Below are 20,036 nucleotides of genomic sequence, written 5' to 3'. Positions count from 1 at the left end.
GGTGTGACTTGTTAAAAGTTAATTTGTGGAATTTCTTTCCTTCTTAATTCATTTGAGCCAATCAGTTGTGTTGTGACAAGGTAGGGGGGTATACAGAAGATAGCCCTATTCGGTAAAATACCAAGTCCATATTATGGCAAGAACAGCTCAGATTAGCAAATAGAAATGACAGTCCATCATTACTTTAAGACATGAAGGTCAGTCAACATGGACATTTTCAAGAACTTTGAAAGTTTCTTTAAGTGCAGTCGCAAAACTGGCTCACATCAACACCATTATCCCAGAAACCCTAGACCCACTCCAATTTCATACCGTCCAAACAGATCCACAGATGATGCAATCTCTATTGCACTCCACACTGCCCTTTCCCACCTGGACAAAAGGAACACTTATGTGAGAATGCTATTCATTGACTACAGCGTTCAACACCATAGTACCCTCAAAGCGAATCATTAAGCTAAGGATCCTGGGACTAAACACCTCCCTCTGCAACTGTATCCTGGACTTCCTGACAGGCCGCCCCAGGTGGTGAGGGTAGGTAGCAACACATCTGCCATGCTGATCCTCAACACTGGAGCTCCCCAGGGGTGCGTGCTCAGCCCCCTCCTGTACTCCCTGTTCAACCACGACTACATGGCCAGGCACGACTCCAACATCATCAAGTTTGCAGACGACACAACAGTGGTAGGCCTGATCACCGACAACGACGAGACAGCCAATAGGGAGGAGGTCAGAGACCTGGCCGGGTGGTGCCAGAATAACAACCGCTCCCTCAACATAACCAAGACTAAGGAGATGATTGTGGACTACAGGAAAAGGAGGACAGAGCATGCCCCCATTCTCATCAACGGGGCTGTAGTGGAGCAGGTTGAGAGCTTCATGTTCCTTGGTGTCCACATCAACAACAAACTAGAATGGTTCAAACACACCAAGACAGTCGTGAACAGGGCAGGACAAAGCCTATTCCCCCTTTGGGAAACGAAAAAGATTTGGCATGGGTCCTGAGATCCTCAAAAGGTTCTACAGCTGCAACATCGAGAGCATCCTGACTGGTTGCATCACTGCCTGGTACAGCAATTGCTCGGCCTCTGACCGCAAGGCACTACAGAGGGTAGTGCGTACGGCCCAGTACATTACTGGGGCTAAGCTGCCTGCCATCCAGGACCTTTACACCAGGTGGTGCCAGAGGAAGGCCCTAAAAAGACCCCAGCCACCCCAGTCATAGACTGTTCTCTCTACTACCGCATGGCAAGCGGTACCAGAGTGCCTAGTCTAGGACAAAAGGTTTTTCAACAGTTTTTACCCCCAAGTCATAAGACTCAGGTACAGGTAATCAAATGGCTACCCGGACTATTTGCATTGTGTGCCCCCCCAAACCCCTCTTTTTACGCTGCTGCTAGTCTCTGTTTATCATATATGCATAGTCACTTTAACTATACATTCATGTACATACTACCTCAATTGGGCCGACCAACCAGTGCTCCCCCCCATTGGCTAAACTGGCTATCTGCATTGTGTCCCGCCACCCGCCACCCACCACCCGCCAACCCCCTCTTTTACGCTACTGCTACTCTCTGTTCATCATATATGCATTGTCACTTTAACCAAATCTACATGTACATACTACCTCAATCAGCCTGACTAACCGTTGTCTGTATGTAGCCTCGCAGTTTTTCACAATTCCTGACATTTAATCCTAGTAAAAATTCCCTGTTTTAGGTCAGTTAGGATCACCACTTTATTTCAAAAGAATGTGAAATGTCAGAATAATAGTAGAGAAAATTATTTATTTCAGCTTTCATCACATTCCCAGTGGGTCAGAAGTTTACATACACTCAATTAGTATTTGGTAGCATTGCCTTAAAATTGTTTAACGTGTTGGGTAGCCTTCCACAAGCTTCCCACAATAAGTTGGGTGAATTTTGGCCCATGCCTCCTGACAAAGCTGGTGTAACTGAGTCAGGTTTGTAGGCTTCCTTGCTTGCACACGCTTTTTCAGTTCTATGGGATTGTAACGGCTTTCATATTCGTCCTCCTCCTCGGACGAGGAGAGGCGAGACGGATCGGACCAATACGCGGAGTGGTTAGTGTTCATAATGATTTAATATAACAAAACTGAACACTGAATTACAAAACAAATAAACGAAGTGCAGAAACCTATACAGTACCGTGTGGTGAAAAACACAAACACGGAAACAAAATAACAAAATGAATACAACCGAAAACAATCCCGTGTGGCACGAATACTAACATGGAAACAAACACCCACAAAACACACGTGAAACCCAGGCTGCCTAAGTATGATTCTCAATCAGGGACAACGATTGACAGCTGCCTCTGATTGAGAATCATACCAGGCCGAACACAAAAATCCCAACATAGAAAATCACCAATAGACAAACCCACCCAACTCACGCCCTGACCAACTAAAATAAATACAAGACAAAGGAAAACAGGTCAGGAACGTGACAAAACCCCCCCCCCCCTTAAGGTGCGAACTCCGGGCGCACCACCATAAATTCTAGGGGAGGGTCTGGGTGGGCGTCTGTCAACGGTGGCGGCTCTGGCGCGGGACGTGGACCCCACCTTAACAATGTCTTTGTCCGCCTCCTTACTCGCCCCCGTGGCCTCCTCCTAACAACCACCCTCCATGTACGCAGCACCGGACTAAGGGGCAGCTCCGGACTGAGGGGCAACACCGGACTGAGGGGCAGCACCGGACTGAGGGGCAGCTCCGGACTGAGGGGCAGCTCCGGACTGAGTGGCGGATCCTGGCTGGCTGGCTCTGGCGGATCCTGGCTGGCTGGCTCTGGCGGGTCCTGGCTGGACGGCTCTGGCTGGTCCTGGCTGGACGGCTCTGGCTGGTCCTGGCTGGACGGCTCTGGCTGATCCTGGCTGGGCGGCTCTTGCGGATCCTGGCTGGACGGCTCTGGCGGATCCTGGCTGGACGGCTCTGGCTGGTCCTGGCTGGACGGCTCTGGCTGGTCCTGGCTGGCTGACGGCTCTGTCTGGTCCTGGCTGGCTGACGGCTCTGTCTGCTCCTGGCTGGCGGAAGGCTCTGACTGCTCCTGTCTGGCGGAAGGCTCTGACTGCTCCTGTCTGGCGGAAGGCTCTGGCTGCTCCTGTCTGGCGGAAGGCTCTGGCTGCTCCTGTCTGGCGGACGGCTCTGACGGCTCGGGACAGACGGGCGGCTCTGACGGCTCGGGACAGACGGGCAGCTCTGACGGCTCGGGACAGACGGGCAGCTCTGACGGCTCGGGACAGACGGGCAGCTCTGACGGCTCGGGACAGACGGGCAGCTCTGACGGCTCGGGACAGACGGACAGCTCTGACGGTGCTGTGCAGGCAGGCAACTCAGACAGTGCTGGGCAGATGAGAGACTCTGGCTGCGCTGGAGAAGAGGAATGCTCTGACAGCGCTGGACAGGTGGGAGCAACTGGGGAGAGAAGACGGAGAGACAGCCTGGTGCGGGGGGCTGCCACCGGAGGACTGGTACGTGGAGGTGGCACCGGGTATACCGGACCGTGAAGGAGGACACGCGCTCTTGAGCACCGAGCCTGCCCAACCTTACCAGGTTGAATGATCCCCGTAGCCCTGCCAGTGCGGCGAGGTGGAATAGCCCGCACTGAGCTATGCTGGCGAACCGGGGACACCATTTGTAAGGCTGGTGCCATGTACGCCGGCCCGAGGAGACGCACTGGAGGCCAGATGCGTTGGGCCGGCTTCATGACACCCGGCTCGATGCCCAACCTAGCCCTACCAGTGCGGCGAGGTGGAATAGCCCGCACTGGACTAAGCACGTGTACTGGGGACACCGTGCGCTTTACCGCATAACACGGTGTCTGACCAGTACGACGCCCTCTCACTCCACGGTAAGCACGGGGAGTTGACTCAGGTATCCTACCCGGCTTTGCCACACCCCGCGTGTGCCCCCCCCCCCCCCCCCAAGAAATTTTTGGGTCTGACTCTCGGGCTCCCAACCGCGTCGCCGCGCTGCCTCCTCATACCAGCGCCTCTCTGCCTTCGCTGCCTCCAACTCCGCCTTGGGACGGCGATATTCCCCTGGCTGAACCCAGGGTCCTTTGCCGTCCAGGATCTCTTCCCAGGTCCACGAGTCCTGTGTCTTCTGTTGCTGCTGTCGCTGTCTGTTCCCACTCTGCTTGATCCTTTTTTGGTGGGTGTTTCTGTAACGGCTTTCATATTCGTCCTCCTCCTCGGACGAGGAGAGGCGAGACGGATCGGACCAATACGCGGAGTGGTTAGTGTTCATAATGATTTAATATAACAAAACTGAACACTGAATTACAAAACAAATAAACGAAGTGCAGAAACCTATACAGTACCGTGTAGTGAAAAACACAAACACGGAAACAAAATAACAAAATGAATACAACCGAAAACAGTCCCGTGTGGCACGAATACTAACACGGAAACAAACACCCACAAAACACACGTGAAACCCAGGCTGCCTAAGTATGATTCTCAATCAGGGACAACGATTGACAGCTGCCTCTGATTGAGAATCATACCAGGCCGAACACAAAAATCCCAACATAGAAAATCAACCATAGACAAACCCACCCAACTCACGCCCTGACCAACTAAAATAAATACAAGACAAAGGAAAACAGGTCAGGAACGTGACAGGGATTGAGGTTTTGTGATGGCCACTCCAATACCTTGAATTTCTTGTCCTTAAGCCATTCTGCCACAACTTTGGAAGTATGCTTGGGGTCACTGTCCATTTGGAAGACCCATTTGCGACCAAGCTTTAAAACCTTTTCTCAATAGGGGGGGCGCTGTTCTCACTTTGTAAAAAATCGTTCCCAAATTAAACTGCCTCATACTCAATTCTTGCTCGTACAATATGCATATTATTATTACTATTGGATAGAAAACACTCTCTAGTTTCTAAAACCGTTTGAATTATATCCGTGAGTAAAACAGAACTCATTTTGCAGCAAACTTCCTGTCAGGAAGTGAGAAATCTGAAATCGGGGGCTCTGTTCCAGGGTCAGCCTATCAATTTGCATGGAATCTATGGGTCTACATGCACTGCATACGCCTTCCACTAGATGTCAGTAGGCAGTGAGAGTTGGAATGGGGTGTATAGCTCTATGTGAGGCCGAACAAGACCTCTTGGAACGGTGGGTCCAGTCTTTTCACCATTCAGCTTGACGCGAGAGGGAGCTCAGGATTGCGTTCTGAAAAGCTTTCGTTATAGGCGTTAGATATATCCGGCTCTGATTTTATTTGATATATGTGTTAAAAACATCATCAACTAGTTATATTAAACCGACTTATATCAGTTTATATCAGTATATTGCGATTTTCGGTATTTTCTTTGTTATGCGTTATTGTGAGTTGGACAATTCTGTGGCGCATGGCCAGCTTTGTTAGCTAATTCGACAGATGAAGACGACATTCTACAACCGAACAACGATTATTCTGGACAAAGGACAACTTGTACAAGATTCTGATGGAAGCTCATCAAATAGTAGGAACCATTTATGATGTTAATTCGTATTTCTGTCGAAAATGTTTAGACTTATATTCCGCCATTATTTTGGGCGCTCTCTCGCTATAACGTAAGCTGTATGTCGTACTAACGTTATTTAAAAAAATCTAACACAGCGGTTGCATTAAGAACTAGTGTATCTTTCATTTGCTGTCCAACCTGTATTTTTTAGTAAAGCTTATGATTAGTTATTTGATTCGATTAGGTGCCTCTCCAAGATTTCTCCGGACAATTTGTTTGTATTTTGACTACTATTCACATTGTTCAACCACGAATTGTACCGCTAAATATGCACATTTTCGAACAAACCATATATGTATTGTGTAATATGATGTTATAGGACTGTCATCTGATGAAGTTTGAGAAGGTTAGTGAAAAAATTAATATCTTTTGCTGGTTTATTCGCTATCGCTAACGTGTCTTGAATGAATGTGGTTGTGTGGTAGGCTATTGTAGTAAGCTAATATAATGCTATATTGTGTTTTCGCTGTAAAACACTTAAAAGATCTGAAATATTGGCTGGATTCACAAGATGTTTGTCTTTCATTTGCTGTACACCGTGTATTTTTCATAAATGTTTTATGATGAGTATTTAGGTATTTCACGTTGGTTTCTGTAGTTATTCTAACTGCTTTGGTGAGAGTTGTGATGGTGGCTGCAATGTAAAACTATGATTTATACCTGAAATATGCACATTTTTCGAACAAAACATATGCTATACAATAAATCTGTTATAAGACTGTCATCTGATGAAGTTGTTTCTTGGTTAGTGACTATTTATATCTTTATTTGGTCGAATTTGTGATAGCTACCTATGCAGTAAAAAAATTGTGAAAATATGCGGTTGGGTCTTTTGCTATCGTGGTTAGCTAATAGAAATACATATTGTGTTTTCCCTGTAAAACATTTTAAAAATCGGAAATGATGGCTGGATTCACAAGATGTGTATCTTTCATCTGGTGTCTTGGACTTGTGATTTCATGATATTTAGATGCTAGTATTTACTTGTGGCGCTATGCTAGGCTATGCTAGTCAGCTTTTTTACTGATGAGGGTGCTCCCGGATCCGGGATGAGTACCAAGTAGAAGTTAACTTCCTGACTGATGTCTTGAGATGTTGCTTCAATATATCCACATAATTTTCCTCCCTCATGAAGCCATCTATTTTGTGAAGTGCACCAGTCCCTCCTGCAGCAAAGCACCCCCACAACATGATGCTGCCTTCATTCACTTTCAGAAGTTTACTGGAAAGATGAGTTTGCCATCCCTTCACCTCATTTTGTAATAACATCTTTGGTCTGACAGACATTTACATGACACCCAGAATGCATTGTAAAATGTCAACAAACATGGAGCCACACATAGCTGGCAAATAGCTTAGCATTAGCTCATCATAATCAGTTCAACCTTCAAAACCTATGCACGAATCGGAATGCATGATTTGTCACCAGTACTTGAAAATATGTGAATAAAACAGTAAATACTTTATGCTCCAATACGGTATGCTACAGTTGAAACGACAACACGATATATAGAAAATAAGACAATTACTTTGATAGGAGCACACACATGTCCAAAGTTATTATTTGTAAAGACAACAACAATGAAGGCAATGCGAGCCCCAGCCAGAAAATGTGCCATGGTGAAAAAGTTAATGCAAGACTGCGCAAATGTCTGCATACTTGATCTGGGGAAACACTGGGGAAGTGCTTGGGCTCTCGTTGAAGAGTAAAGATTCAAACATCAATTGTTCGCAAAAGTGAAATGAGCTACACCACATTTCAAACTGTTGTTAGAAAATAAAACTTGTTAGACAATATTTTTAATTGACAAGTGGAATCATAGCCTACAGATAATTAGCAGGCAGTGTGTCTTGGTTTGGGGACAGCGAGGGTTAACTGTCCTATTGTGTAACAATCATATTTTGGAACAGTGAGTGCATTCTGTCATCACGTACAGTACATTAAAAAAATGAGTGAAACGGTTAAGTGCCTTTGAACGGGGTGTGGTAGTACGTGCCAGGCACCTGCTGGGTTTTTCACACTCAACAGTTTCTCATGTGTTTCAAGAATGGTCCATAAGCCAAAGGACATCCAGCAAACTTTACAAAACTGTGGGAAGCACTGGAGTCAACATGGGCCAGCATCCCTGTGGAACGCTTTCGACACCTTGTAGAGTCCTTGCCCCGATGAATTGATGCTGTTCTGAGGGAAAAGGGCGTGAAGCTCAATATTAGGAAGGTGTTCCTAATGTTTTGTGCACTTAGTGTACACTGGAGTTGCTTACCAAGACATTATTGAATGTTCCTGAGTTCCTGGGTTGAATATTTATGTATTCTGTATTATGTATTCTTTTTTTTTATGTTCGAATTTTTATTCCGCTTTGACATTGTAGAGTATTTTGTGTCGATCGTTGGCAAAAAATATATAATTTTTTTTGCCCACCTTGTAAACGTCAAGGGTTGTGATAGTTTCTGAAGGCACTGTACATACCCCACTAGACACGCCACTATAGGTTTCTACACGGTACCCAAATCCAAATCTAATTTAATGCGTTGCTCATTTATGTATAGAGCCATGTCATCGTGGAATGCTCTGCCACTAGAGGTTACTCAGGCAAAAAGCAAGTTTAGCTTCAAAAAACAGATTAAAAAAACATATTGTATCACAGCGCCTCTACTCTTTCCAAAGATCTAATTTAGCTGCAATGTATGTATATAAGAATATAAATATATATATTTTAAAAATAAACTAAGTTTTAAGTGAGAATTGGTCTGAACCCAAAAGACACCACATTGCCTATTCCACCCATGCTCTACCAAGGTTTTACAGCACACAGCGTTCCTGTGCTCAGTGTCACCAGCAAAGCACCCCCACACCATAATACCTCCTCCTCCATGCTTTATGGTGGGAAATACAAATGAGGAGATCATCCGTTCACTCACAGCGCATCTCACAAAGACATGGCGGTTGTAACCAAAAATCTCCAACTATGACTCCAGACCAAAGGACAAATTTCCACCGGTCTAATGTCCATTGCTCATGTTTCTGGACCCAAGTAAGTCTCTTCTTCTTATTGGTGTCCTTTAGTAGTGGTTTCTTTGCAGCAATTCGACTATGAAGGCCTGATTCACACAGTCTCCTCTGAACAGTTGATGTTGAGATGTGTCTGTTACTTGAACTTTGTGAAGCATTTATTTGGGCTGCAATTTCTGAGGCTGGTAACTCGAATGAACTTATCCTCTGCAGCAGAGGTAACTCTGGGTCTTCCATTCCTGTGGAGGTCCTCATGAGCGCCAGTTTCATCATAGCACTTGATGGTTTTTGCAACTGCACTTGAAGAAACTTTCAAAGTTCTTGACATTTTCCATATTGACTGACCGTCTTGTCTTTAAGTAATGATGGACTGTCATTTCTCTTTGCTTGTTTGAGCTGTTCTTGCCATAATATGGACTTGGTATTTTACCAAATAGTGCTATCTTCTGTATACCCCCCTATATTGTCACAACACAACTGATTGGCTCAAACGCATCAAGACGGAAAGAAATTCCCGAAATTAACTTTTAAGAAGGCACACCTGTTAATTGAAATGCATTCCAGGTGACTACCTCATCAAGCTGGTTGAGAGAATGCCAAGAGTGTGCAAAGCTGTCATCAAGCAAAGGTTTTGAAGAATCTCAAATATAAAATATGTTTTGAATTGTTTAAAACATTTTTGGTTACTACGTAATTCCATATGTGTTATTTCATAGTTTTGCTGTCTTCACTATTATTCTACAATGTAGAAAGAAGGTTTGAATCCTAAGCAACCTGCCTATCCATAGTTTGAAGTACAAGTTTGGGACAACGGTGGTCTACTCTGACATCACACAATGGAGGAGTTGGACGTTCCAGTGGGAGAAGGACATCAACAAGCGCATAGAAATGACCCATTATCCCTCTGTCAACCAGCTGGTGTTTGCATTTGGTCCGTGACAGGATGAAACTGTGGGTCTGCACAAACTGTCAGAAACCGTCTCAGTGAAGTTCATCTGCGTGCTTGTCGTCCTCACCAGGGTCTTGACCTGACTGCAGTTCGGCATCGTAACCGACTTCAGTGGGCAAATGCTCACATTCGATGGCCACTGGCACGCAGAAGAAGTGTGCTCTTCACAGATGAATCCTGGTTTCAACTGTACTGGGCAGATGTCAAAGTTGTGAACAGAGTGCCCCATTGTGGCAGTGGGGTTATGGTATGGGCAGGCATAAGCTACGGACAATGAACACTTAATTGCATTTTGGCAAATTGGCAATTGGAATGCACAGAGATACCGTGACGAGATCCTGAAGCTTATTGTCATGCCATTCATCCGCCGCCATCACCTCGCAAGGATCTGTACAGAATTCCTGGAAGCTGAAAATGTCCCAGTTCTTCCATGGTCTGCCTACTTACCAGACATGTCACACATTGAGCCTGTTTGGGATGCTCTGGATCAACGTGTACGACAGCGTGTTCCAGTTTCCACCAATAGCCAGCAACTTCGCACAGCCAATGAAGAGGAATGGGAGCATTGTGCAAGCAGATGTGTTGTTGCCGAGCAACCAACCCGGTGTTAGAACTCTGAGTTTCGGCTAAAAAAGATATAAGCATTGTCAAAAATACTACAAAACGGTAGCACATAATTGGTTCTTAATGGACAGAAATGAGCATGTGAGAGTGATAAATTACACATTTTATGAAAACTGTTGCACCTACAAACTTAGTCAATCCAGCATTTTGTCAATCGAATGGTCGCTTTATGGATGCTATAGTCTCTTTTTAATCCAACATCTAGAATTTGAGTAGGTCGGCGCAAGAAATACTCTTAAAAATCAATTGCTTACGACTCTGTTAAAAACATCTGGTATGTGGTTCTCGGTAACGGTGGGATGGCTCATGACAAGAGGTTGGGAGTGTGTTTTGTACTTCCTTTCAAGTTGATTTACAAATTTTAATTGAGATTGGTGTCATATTGGCTTAGATATGAGGGTAGGGAGATTTGAATATAATATTGAGCGTCAACCAATACCTACAATATATATTGGCTATCGAATGGTCTGTAAATAGTGTTGTTGTTGATTCTTGGAGTCTTTCCAAAAGATAACTCTTAATTTATTTTTTATTTAATGTAATATCTTATGTTGTTCTTGTCTAGAACTTTTCTGTAGTTGGTCATGTATTTGTACATTTTATGTGTATCCCAGGAAGAGTAGCTGCTGCATGAGCAGTACTATTGGGGATCCTAATAAATTAAACACACACTCTCTCTTTCTCTTTCTTTCTCTCGCTTAAGTGCTTACACTATTGATTGAGAAGGTAAATGAAACAAAGCAAATTGACGATATATAGTTGCGGCCAAATATATTGGCACCCTTGCACTTTTCTTAAATATTTCCCTATTTCTTCTAAGTTTACCATTTTAATTTAGAAAGTAAAACAAATGGCATTGACAAAATTATTGGCACCCCAGAGCTAGAACTTCGTTGCCCAGCTTTTGGCTGATGGCTACAAATGCTTCTTGTAGCCATCAATGAGCTTGCTGCACCTTTGTTGAAGAGTGCCTTTGAGGAGTGCCTTTGACCAACTGCTGTTTAATGTCTCGCCGTAGGTTTTCAATGAGATTGAGATCTGAACTCATCACTGGCCATTCCAGAACAGTCCAGCATGTCTTCTTGAACCATTTCCGGGTGCTTTTTGATGTGTTTGAAGTCGTTGTCCTGCTGGAAGACCAATAAAATTCAACGGACGCTCAGTTTCTGGATACTAGGTTGAACATTGTACTCCAAACCACCTTGATAATCTACACGTTTAAGACCCCTACTGTCTTCAGATAGGGGATTTAATAGACAGGTTGGTTGTTAAGCAACGAAACCAATGCGTGAACAACTATGGGACAGACATTATGGGGTAGGCATGGATTGTTGACAACATGTAAACTATATTTTGTCTCCAAATGTTTATTGAAAACAAAAATGCATTTGCACACAAGCACTTGTTGTCTCTCAAATACACTCAGTGGCAAGTTTATTAGGTTCACCACCCCTTGTTCACAAAAATGATTCACTCCTACAAATAGTGAGTCGTGGTCGTGGCTTGCTATATAAAGCAGGCAGACAGGCATCGAGGCATTCAGTTATTGTTCGATTGAACGTTAGAATGGGCAAAACGAGTGACCTAAGCGACTTTGAGAGTAGTATGATCATCGGTGCCAGGCGCGCCGGTTCCAGTATCTCAGAAATGGCCGGCCCACTGGGCTTTTCACGCACAAAAGTGTCTAGGGTTTACCGAGAATGGTGCGACAAACAAAACCATCCAGTCAGCGCCAGTCCTGTGGGCGAAAACAGCTTGTTGATGAGAGAGGTCGAAGGAGAATGGCAAGAATCGTGCAAGCTAACAGGTGGGCCACAAGAGGCAAATAACGACGCAGTACAACAGCGGTGTGTAGAATGGCATCTTGGAACGGTTCCTGATAGCGTCATGCTGATGGCAGAGTCAGGATTTGGTGTAAGCAGCATAAGTCCATGTCCCCATCCTGACTGGTGTCAACAGTACAGGCTGGTGACAGTGGTATAATGGTGTGGGAAATGTTTTCCTGTCTTTAGCTAAAAATGTAGTTAATCAATCAAGCTTTGTGGTTCAATTGTTCCATTTCAGAGAAAATGGATCATGAAATTTGCAGTAAATACAAAATCCAAGTAAAAACCAAGGCAAACAACAGTAAATTAAGTTACTGGACTTTGGCTTTGTTCCACCATGTTTTGACTGCAGTTACCCGCTCTGCCATACAAAGATAAAGAAGAGTAACTACGCAAGCAGTGAAACTGAGAAAAATTGCTTTAAAGTTTATTTGCTGTCCAGCCAAATATGTTGTAGGTAGACAAGTGATAATGCACGGATGTATTATCTGATTATCTGATTAGGTAAGTAATTTTTTATGCATATAAACCATGACCACTGATTTGACCTTTGACCCATTAGTCATATAAATTACCATACAATCTAATGGTTCTCGGTGTCGAAGGCAGCGGATAAATCTAGGAGGATGAGAATAGAGGAGACAGAGTCAACTTTTGGAGTGCGGAGAGCCTCCATGACACAAAGAAGAGCAGTCTAGGTTGAGTGACCCGTCTTGAAGTCTGACTGGTTAGGGTCAAGAAGATTGTTCTGAGAGAGATAGTGAGTAAGTTGGTCAAGTGTTTTGGAAACAAAGTAAGAAAGGATACCGGTCTGTAGTTTTTGACATCAGAGGGGTAGAGTATTGATTTCTTGAGGAGGGGAGCAACACTGGCCATTTTGAAGTCAGATGGGACGCAGTCAGTGGTCAGGGATGAGTTGATGAGGGAAGTGAGGAATGGGAGAAGGTCTCCAGAGATGGTCTGGAGAAGGGAGGAGGGGATGGGGTTGAGTGGGCAGGTTGCCGGGCGGCCGGACCACACTAGTCGCAGGATTTCATCTGAAGGGAGAGGGGAGAAAGATGTCCAGGCGTAGGGTAGTTCTGTATGAGTGGGACCAGGGAACTCAACAGGCTGAGTGAATGAGAAGCGGATGTCATCAATCTCCTTTTCAAAGTGGTTGACAAAGTGATCTGCAGAGAGGCAGGGGAGGGGTGGAGAATTAGGTCAGGAGAAGGTGGAAAAGATTTTCCTAGGGTTAGAGGCAGAAGCTTGTAATTTATTGTGATAGAAAGTGGCTTTAGCAGCGGATACAAAAGAAGAGAACGTAGAGAGGAGAGACTGAAAGGATGATGGGTCCTCCGAGAGTTTAGTTTCCCTCCAGAAATGTAAGCTAGTAATGAGTCATTCAGCCATGGAGCAGGAGGGGAGAGCCGAGAAGGCCAGGAGAAAAAGGGACAGTGTGAGTCATAGTCATAGGACAAAATGGACAAAAATGAAATGGACAAAAATTAATGGCAACTTATTGGCATTGGGCGAACCATATACACAATCGCAAAGACCACAGCAGTTCATCAACACCATTTGGCAAGCGGAACATGGCAAATGCCATGTGTCATACACCAAAAATCCCAAAGATGGCGAGTGTGCTCCACCGTAGATTTTCATATGGCAAATGGTCACAAAGTCAAGACCCAAGGGTGAAATTTTGTCAATTATACATATGTAATAACCGTATGAACATACATTTGTTTTATTTTATTGAGTTTGTCCATAAGGCCTATGTTTTGTCCATTTGCAATATATGATTATAGGAAGTCGGCTTCCGAACCCAAAAGTCAGTGAACCATGGCCAAATGGCATAAGAAATGTCCAAATGCCATACATATGTTTTGAAAGTACCAAATCAGGATGTTATGTCCATTTGCCATATATGATCATAGGAAGTCGGCTTCCGAACCCAAAAGTCAGTGAACCATCAAATGGCATTTATACTGACCAAATTATATATATCACTATGTTAAGCCCTGAATCAACCTAGAAGGTCTATTTGTCATGTTTGATCATATGAAGTCATAGAAAGTAAGAATTTCTCATTGATGTTGATTTCAGCCAGTCCATTGGGTGATGGAAAATCCCTCATTAAATACATTGGAAATGGACAAATGTAAACTGTCCATTTGCATCGTCTTATTGGATGGGCACGGTTGGGGGATGCTCCCTACTCGGCCATGGACCCCTTGCACCCCCTAAAGGCATTAAAGACCATTTTAAACATTTGCTCCTGGTAACCCGTTCAGATTACCAGGTGCACGGCTGTCCATTTGCAATGTCTTACAAGGGGCATTTACCATCACAAATTGGATATGGTCTAACATATTGCAGAAATGCCCAATTGACTGGCCCGTTGAACTTGGGATGGCCGGGCAGTGATAGTGGTTCCTCTCCATCACTCGTTGGTGTTGATTTCAGCCTGTCCATTTGGTGATGGTTCATCACTGTTGAAACTTATTACAAACGGACAAAAGTCAGCCATCAAGTCAGCATCCATCAGTCAATAAGATAGCATTCTGACACCAAACTGATACATACTGACACCAAACCCACTTTGTCCAACACGTTTAGAAGCCAACTATCACATATTTCAGAGTAGGCCCAAAATTCACAGCGCCTTCCGTTTAAACCATAATAAAAACTTAAAACACGTAGTAATGTTCTAGCTGTGCGTCCAATTCTGACATGTGTAGGCCTAGCTGAGGCGACCCCAAATCTAGAGTTTTGGCTCGATAGGAGCCCGAGCTGCGACCTTAATTAGTGCTGAAAATTCACTTTTTCCGGGTGTTGCTACGGGGTCCCTGAAAGATCTATCGGACAGAAACTTTAGGGTCCGTCTCTACGGGCCGAGGCGGTTTCAACGCACCTAGTCTTGTGATTCTGGGACTTTTCTAAATGTCGTCATTTTTGCGATGTTCAAAATGAATTGAAGTCATTGCAAATTGACTGTTTCTCAGCCTGAGAACCTTCTAGAGCCACATAACTCACCGTGCACTATTGACTTAAGCTCTAGAACATGTATGTAAAGTTTCAGAGCTCTAGGTCTGACGGTTCTTTGATAGTTTGAACGCAGGTAACTATTGCAGGCTCTGTGTGTCTGTAAGCCTCACACTGTGTTACTCCCCATTGACTGTGAGTTCAGAAAATCACAGAAATCACGTAGAGCTCCGAAACCCACCTTAACGGATTTGTCTAAACACGCCACAACTGGATTTATAACTTTTTGGGAAAAATATAAACACATTTCTTTAACCATTACCAAAAGGACATTGAATTATTTCTCTTAAAGTATGATAGATAAATGGCTGGTTCTTTTTCTCCTTACACCGTAGGTTTATGTACTTTGACGTGAAGTGGTCAAATTAGCGCTGTATTACCGTTTTTGACCTTTAATCCCAGAAAATGGGCCTTAACTCAGAAAGCGTTGAGTCCTTGACACCATCTTGTTTCTGGGCTAAAAGCCCATTTGGCCAAACCCGTACTCACCGAGTCTTCGAAATCTTTTTCGTTTAGTAGAAACGGCCATGTCCGTTTGGTGATGTTTTGTCCATTTGCAATAAGCAACCAGTCGCCATCTGGTGGAATTTTCCGAACAGCGGAAAAATGACCAAACATTTACAAATGTATGAAACGGAAACCAAATGGTAAAAATCTGGTAAAAAGGTAAAGGTTAAGGTTAAAAGGTAAAAATCTGGTGTTCTGCCCATGAACAAGGCAGTTAACCCACTGTTCCTAGGCTGTCATTGAAAATAAGAATTTGTTCTTACCTGACTTGCCTAGTTAAATAAAAATTTAAAAAGTGTTGATTTCATGAGCTGAAATAAAAGATCCCAGAAATGTTCCATACGCACAAAAAAGCGTATTTCTCTCAAATGTTGTGCACAAATTTGTTTACAGCCCTGATAGTAAGCATTTTTCATTTGCCAAGAGAATCCATCCACCTGACAGGTGTGGCATATCAAGAAGCTTATTTTTTTTAAATAAAGCAAACTGGATGGAATATGGAGAAAAATGCACAAAATTCTTCCTGAATCTCCAAAACAGGAACGCTAACAAAAACAATTTGCAGAAACTCTTGACTGAAGATGGAGTCATCCATGATTCTCCGAATTATATTTTAACCTTTCACGAGTATCAATCCCGGATCCGGGATCACCCCCCACCCCCCCCACACTGATTAGCATAGCTAGCATAGCGTCACAATTAAATAGTAGCATCTAAATATCATTAAATCACAAGTCCAAGACACCAGATGAAAGATACAGATCTTGTGAATAACCCCATCATTTCTGTTTTTTAAAATGTTATACAGGGAAGACACAATATGTAAATCTATTAGCTAACCACGTTAGCAAAATACACCATTTTTCCTTTGTCCACCATTTTCTCTCTCCACCAGTAGCTATCACCAATTCGGCTAAACTAAGATATTGATAGCCACTAACCAAGAAAAAACCTCCTCAGATGACAGTCTGATAACATATTTATGGTATAGGATAGGTTTTGTTAGAAAAATGTGCATATTTCAGGTAGAAATCACAGTTTACAATTGCACCCACAGTCACAACTGGACTAGAATTACTAGAGAGAGCAACGTGTATGACCAATTTACTCATCATAAAACATTTCATAAAAATAGACAAAGCATAGCAATGGAAAGACACAGATCTTGTGATTTCAGACAATATTTCAGATTTTCTAAGCGTTTTACAGCGAAAACACAATAAATCGATAAGTTAGCATACCACATATGCAAACAATACCAGAGCATCAATTCAAGCCAAATAGCGATAACGTAATCATCGCCAAAAGATATTAATTTTTTCACTAACCTTCTCAGAATTCTTCCGTTGACACTCCTGTAACATCATATTACAACATACATATATTGTTTGTTCGAAAATGTGCATATTTAGCCATAAAAAACCGTGGTTATACAATGAAGATGGTAGCAAAACCAGCATGGAAAAGTCGGTCGCCATCTTTCAGAGTGATCTAGTTTAATCAATAGCTAATCATATACTTGACTAAAAAATACAGGGTTGACAGGAATCGAAAGACAAATTAGTTCTTAATGCAATCGCTGATTTACATTTCTAAAATTATCCTTACTGTGCAATACAGGGTTCGCCAAGCGAAGGGATAGAAAACAAAATGGCGAAATATGCGTTTAAAATATTTCGACAGAACAACGATTTATCATATTAAATATTACTTACTATGAGGTGATTTTCCATCAGATTCTTGGGCAATGTATTCTTTCTTGGGTCTAATCTTCTTTTGGTCGAAAGATGTCCTTTGTCCGTCTAAATGCCCGCTAACGTTCGACCGGGACCCCGAAATGTGCCCGGTGCTTCACATAGAAATGCATCAAAATCGCACTAAACGGATATAAATTGCTATAAAACGGTTTAAATTAACTACCTTATGATGTTTCTAAGTCCTATATCGAATTAAATTACAGACGGATACATTTCACGTTGATAACCGAGCCTGTGAAAATGGCATCCGGAGGTCCCTTCCTGCGTAAGGGCGAGCGTCGAAAGGGGGGCTACTCTCACTCCTTGGTCTTTTATAACCTCTGAGAGCTACCTAGAAGGCCCATTCCACTTCTCATTGGTTACTGACATCCAGGGGAAGGCGGGTGCAGTTCGTGTCGTTCCATAGGATACACAGAGACCTTAAAAACTGATCTGAAACCAGAGCTTCGCTCTCAGACCTTTCACTGTCTGTCATGGATTTCGCTGTAGAAAGAGTTCTGGGTCACCCACAGACATAATTTCAACGTTGTATGAAACTAGAAAGTGTTTTCTATCCAATAGAATTAATAATATGCATATTGTACGAGCAAGAATTGAGTACTAGGCAGTTTAATTTGGAGACGACAAAATGCTAATTCGGAACAGCACCCCCTGTAGTCGCAAGAAGTTAAAAGAGGAAGCAATTTTTTTTTTTACGTCTCATCTTCTCCCACTGAATGAAGATTATGTTAAGGAATTCTTTCCAAGTAATATAAAAAATGGAAAATTAACAAATGTACAGAAAGATCAGTGCGAAGGCCAAATTAGAGAGGAAGACCTTTTTGAGGCTATTACATCCTTTCAGTCTGGAAAAACCCCAGGGCTTGATGGCATACCGGTAAAGGTATATTAAGTATTTTTTGATACACTAAAAGTTCCATTGTTAGATTGTTTTAACTACTCCTATAAAAATGTTAGTCTGTCAGGTACTCAGCAGGAAGGTCTGATTTCTCTATTTTTAAAACAAGACCCAGATGGCAAATATAAAGTGCTGTACAGCACTTCGAGATATTAGCTGATGTACGAAGGGCTATATAAAATTAAAATTAAAAATTAAAATAAACTTGATATAAAGACCCAGTCTATCTAAAAAAAACTGGAGGCCCCTTACACTTCAATGTTGTGATACAAAAATACTAGCAAAATGCATAGCACTAAAAGGGTTTTACCAGGTATTGTTCATCCTGATCAGACAGGTTTTTTACATGGACGATACATTGGAGATAACATACGACAACTACTAGAAATAATAGAACATCATGAAACATATAAGAAGCCAGGAATGGTATTTATAGCGGATTTTGAAAGGCATTTGATAAAGTAAGACTGGATTTTATTTATAAATGCCTGGATTTTTTCAATTTCGGTAATTCTCTTATAAAATGGGTAAAAATAATGTATAGCAACCCCAGGTGTAAAATAGTAAATAACGGCTACTTCTCAGAGAGTTTTGAATTGTCAAGAGGAGTTAAACAAGGGTGTCCGCTGTCACCATATCTATTTGTTATGGCCATCAAAATCCTAGCTATAAAAATCAGATTCAATAACAACCTTAGAGGATTAGAAATCCAAGGCTTAGAAACAAGGTATGCCGATGACTCAAGTTTTATATTAAGTCTGCAAGCTAGATCCCGGCAATGTCTCAATGAAGATCTAGATAACTTTTCTGTACACTCTGGACTAAAACCTAATTATAATAAGTGTACAATATTACATATTGGATCTTAAAAAAAAACTCATATCACAAAATATATAAATAATCTCTCCACAATGAATTTCAATAGAACACTTGTAAAAATAGACAAGCTCTGGCAAACATGGAGAGGTAAATACTATTTACTCTATTTATGGAAAAATTGCCCTGATTAACTCCTTAGTCATATCTCAGTTTACTCACTTACTTATGGTGCTGCCTACTCCTGATGATTCGTTTTTCAAATCATATGAGCAAAGAATATTTTGCTTTATCTGGGACACTAAACCAGACAAAATAAAACGTGCCTATCTATATAATGAATATGAATTGGGAGGGTTGAGATTATTAAATATAAAAGCACTAAACCTCTCTAAAATCTACACTCATTCAAAAGTTTATTTGAACCATAAATGGTTCTCAAGTAGATTACTAAGAAACGCTCATCCATTGTTTAAAAATAGCCTTTTTGCCTTTGTGCAGATTGCCATGTCTCATTTTCGATTAATTGAAAATGATACTTTTTCAAAGTATCTCTCTTTTTCAAACAAGCATTGCAGAGCTGGCTACAATTTCAATTTCATCCCCCTGAAAATATAGAACAAAAATTACGCAAAACCTGAACCTATAGGGGAGGGTCTGGGTGGGCATTACTCTGCGGTGGCGTTTCTGGTGAGGGACGTGGACCCCGCTCCACTTCTGTCTCGGCCCACTTTAGTAATGCCTCTGGAGCGGGAACCCTCACCGCCAACCCCGGACTAGAGGACGCCACTGGACTGATGGTCGAGTCTGGAGTGAGTGGCGCCTCTGGACTGACGGGTGGCTCTGGCGCCTCTGGACTGACGGGCGGCTCTGGCGCCTCTGGACTGACGGGCTGCTCTGGCGCCTCTGGACTGACGGGCTGCTCTGGCAGCTCCGGACTGACGGGCGGCTCTGGCAGCTCCGGACAGGAGGGCGGCTCTGGAAGCTCCGGACAGGAGTGCGGCTCTGGAAGCTCCGGACAGGAGTGCGGCTCTGGCAGCTCCGGACAGGAGGGCGGCTCTGGCAGCTCCGGACAGGAGG

The sequence above is a fragment of the Salvelinus namaycush genome, chromosome 22 (genome assembly GCF_016432855.1).
Source record: "Salvelinus namaycush isolate Seneca chromosome 22, SaNama_1.0, whole genome shotgun sequence".
Taxonomy (NCBI): domain Eukaryota; kingdom Metazoa; phylum Chordata; class Actinopteri; order Salmoniformes; family Salmonidae; genus Salvelinus; species Salvelinus namaycush.
This window is presented reverse-complemented; position numbering follows the sequence as displayed.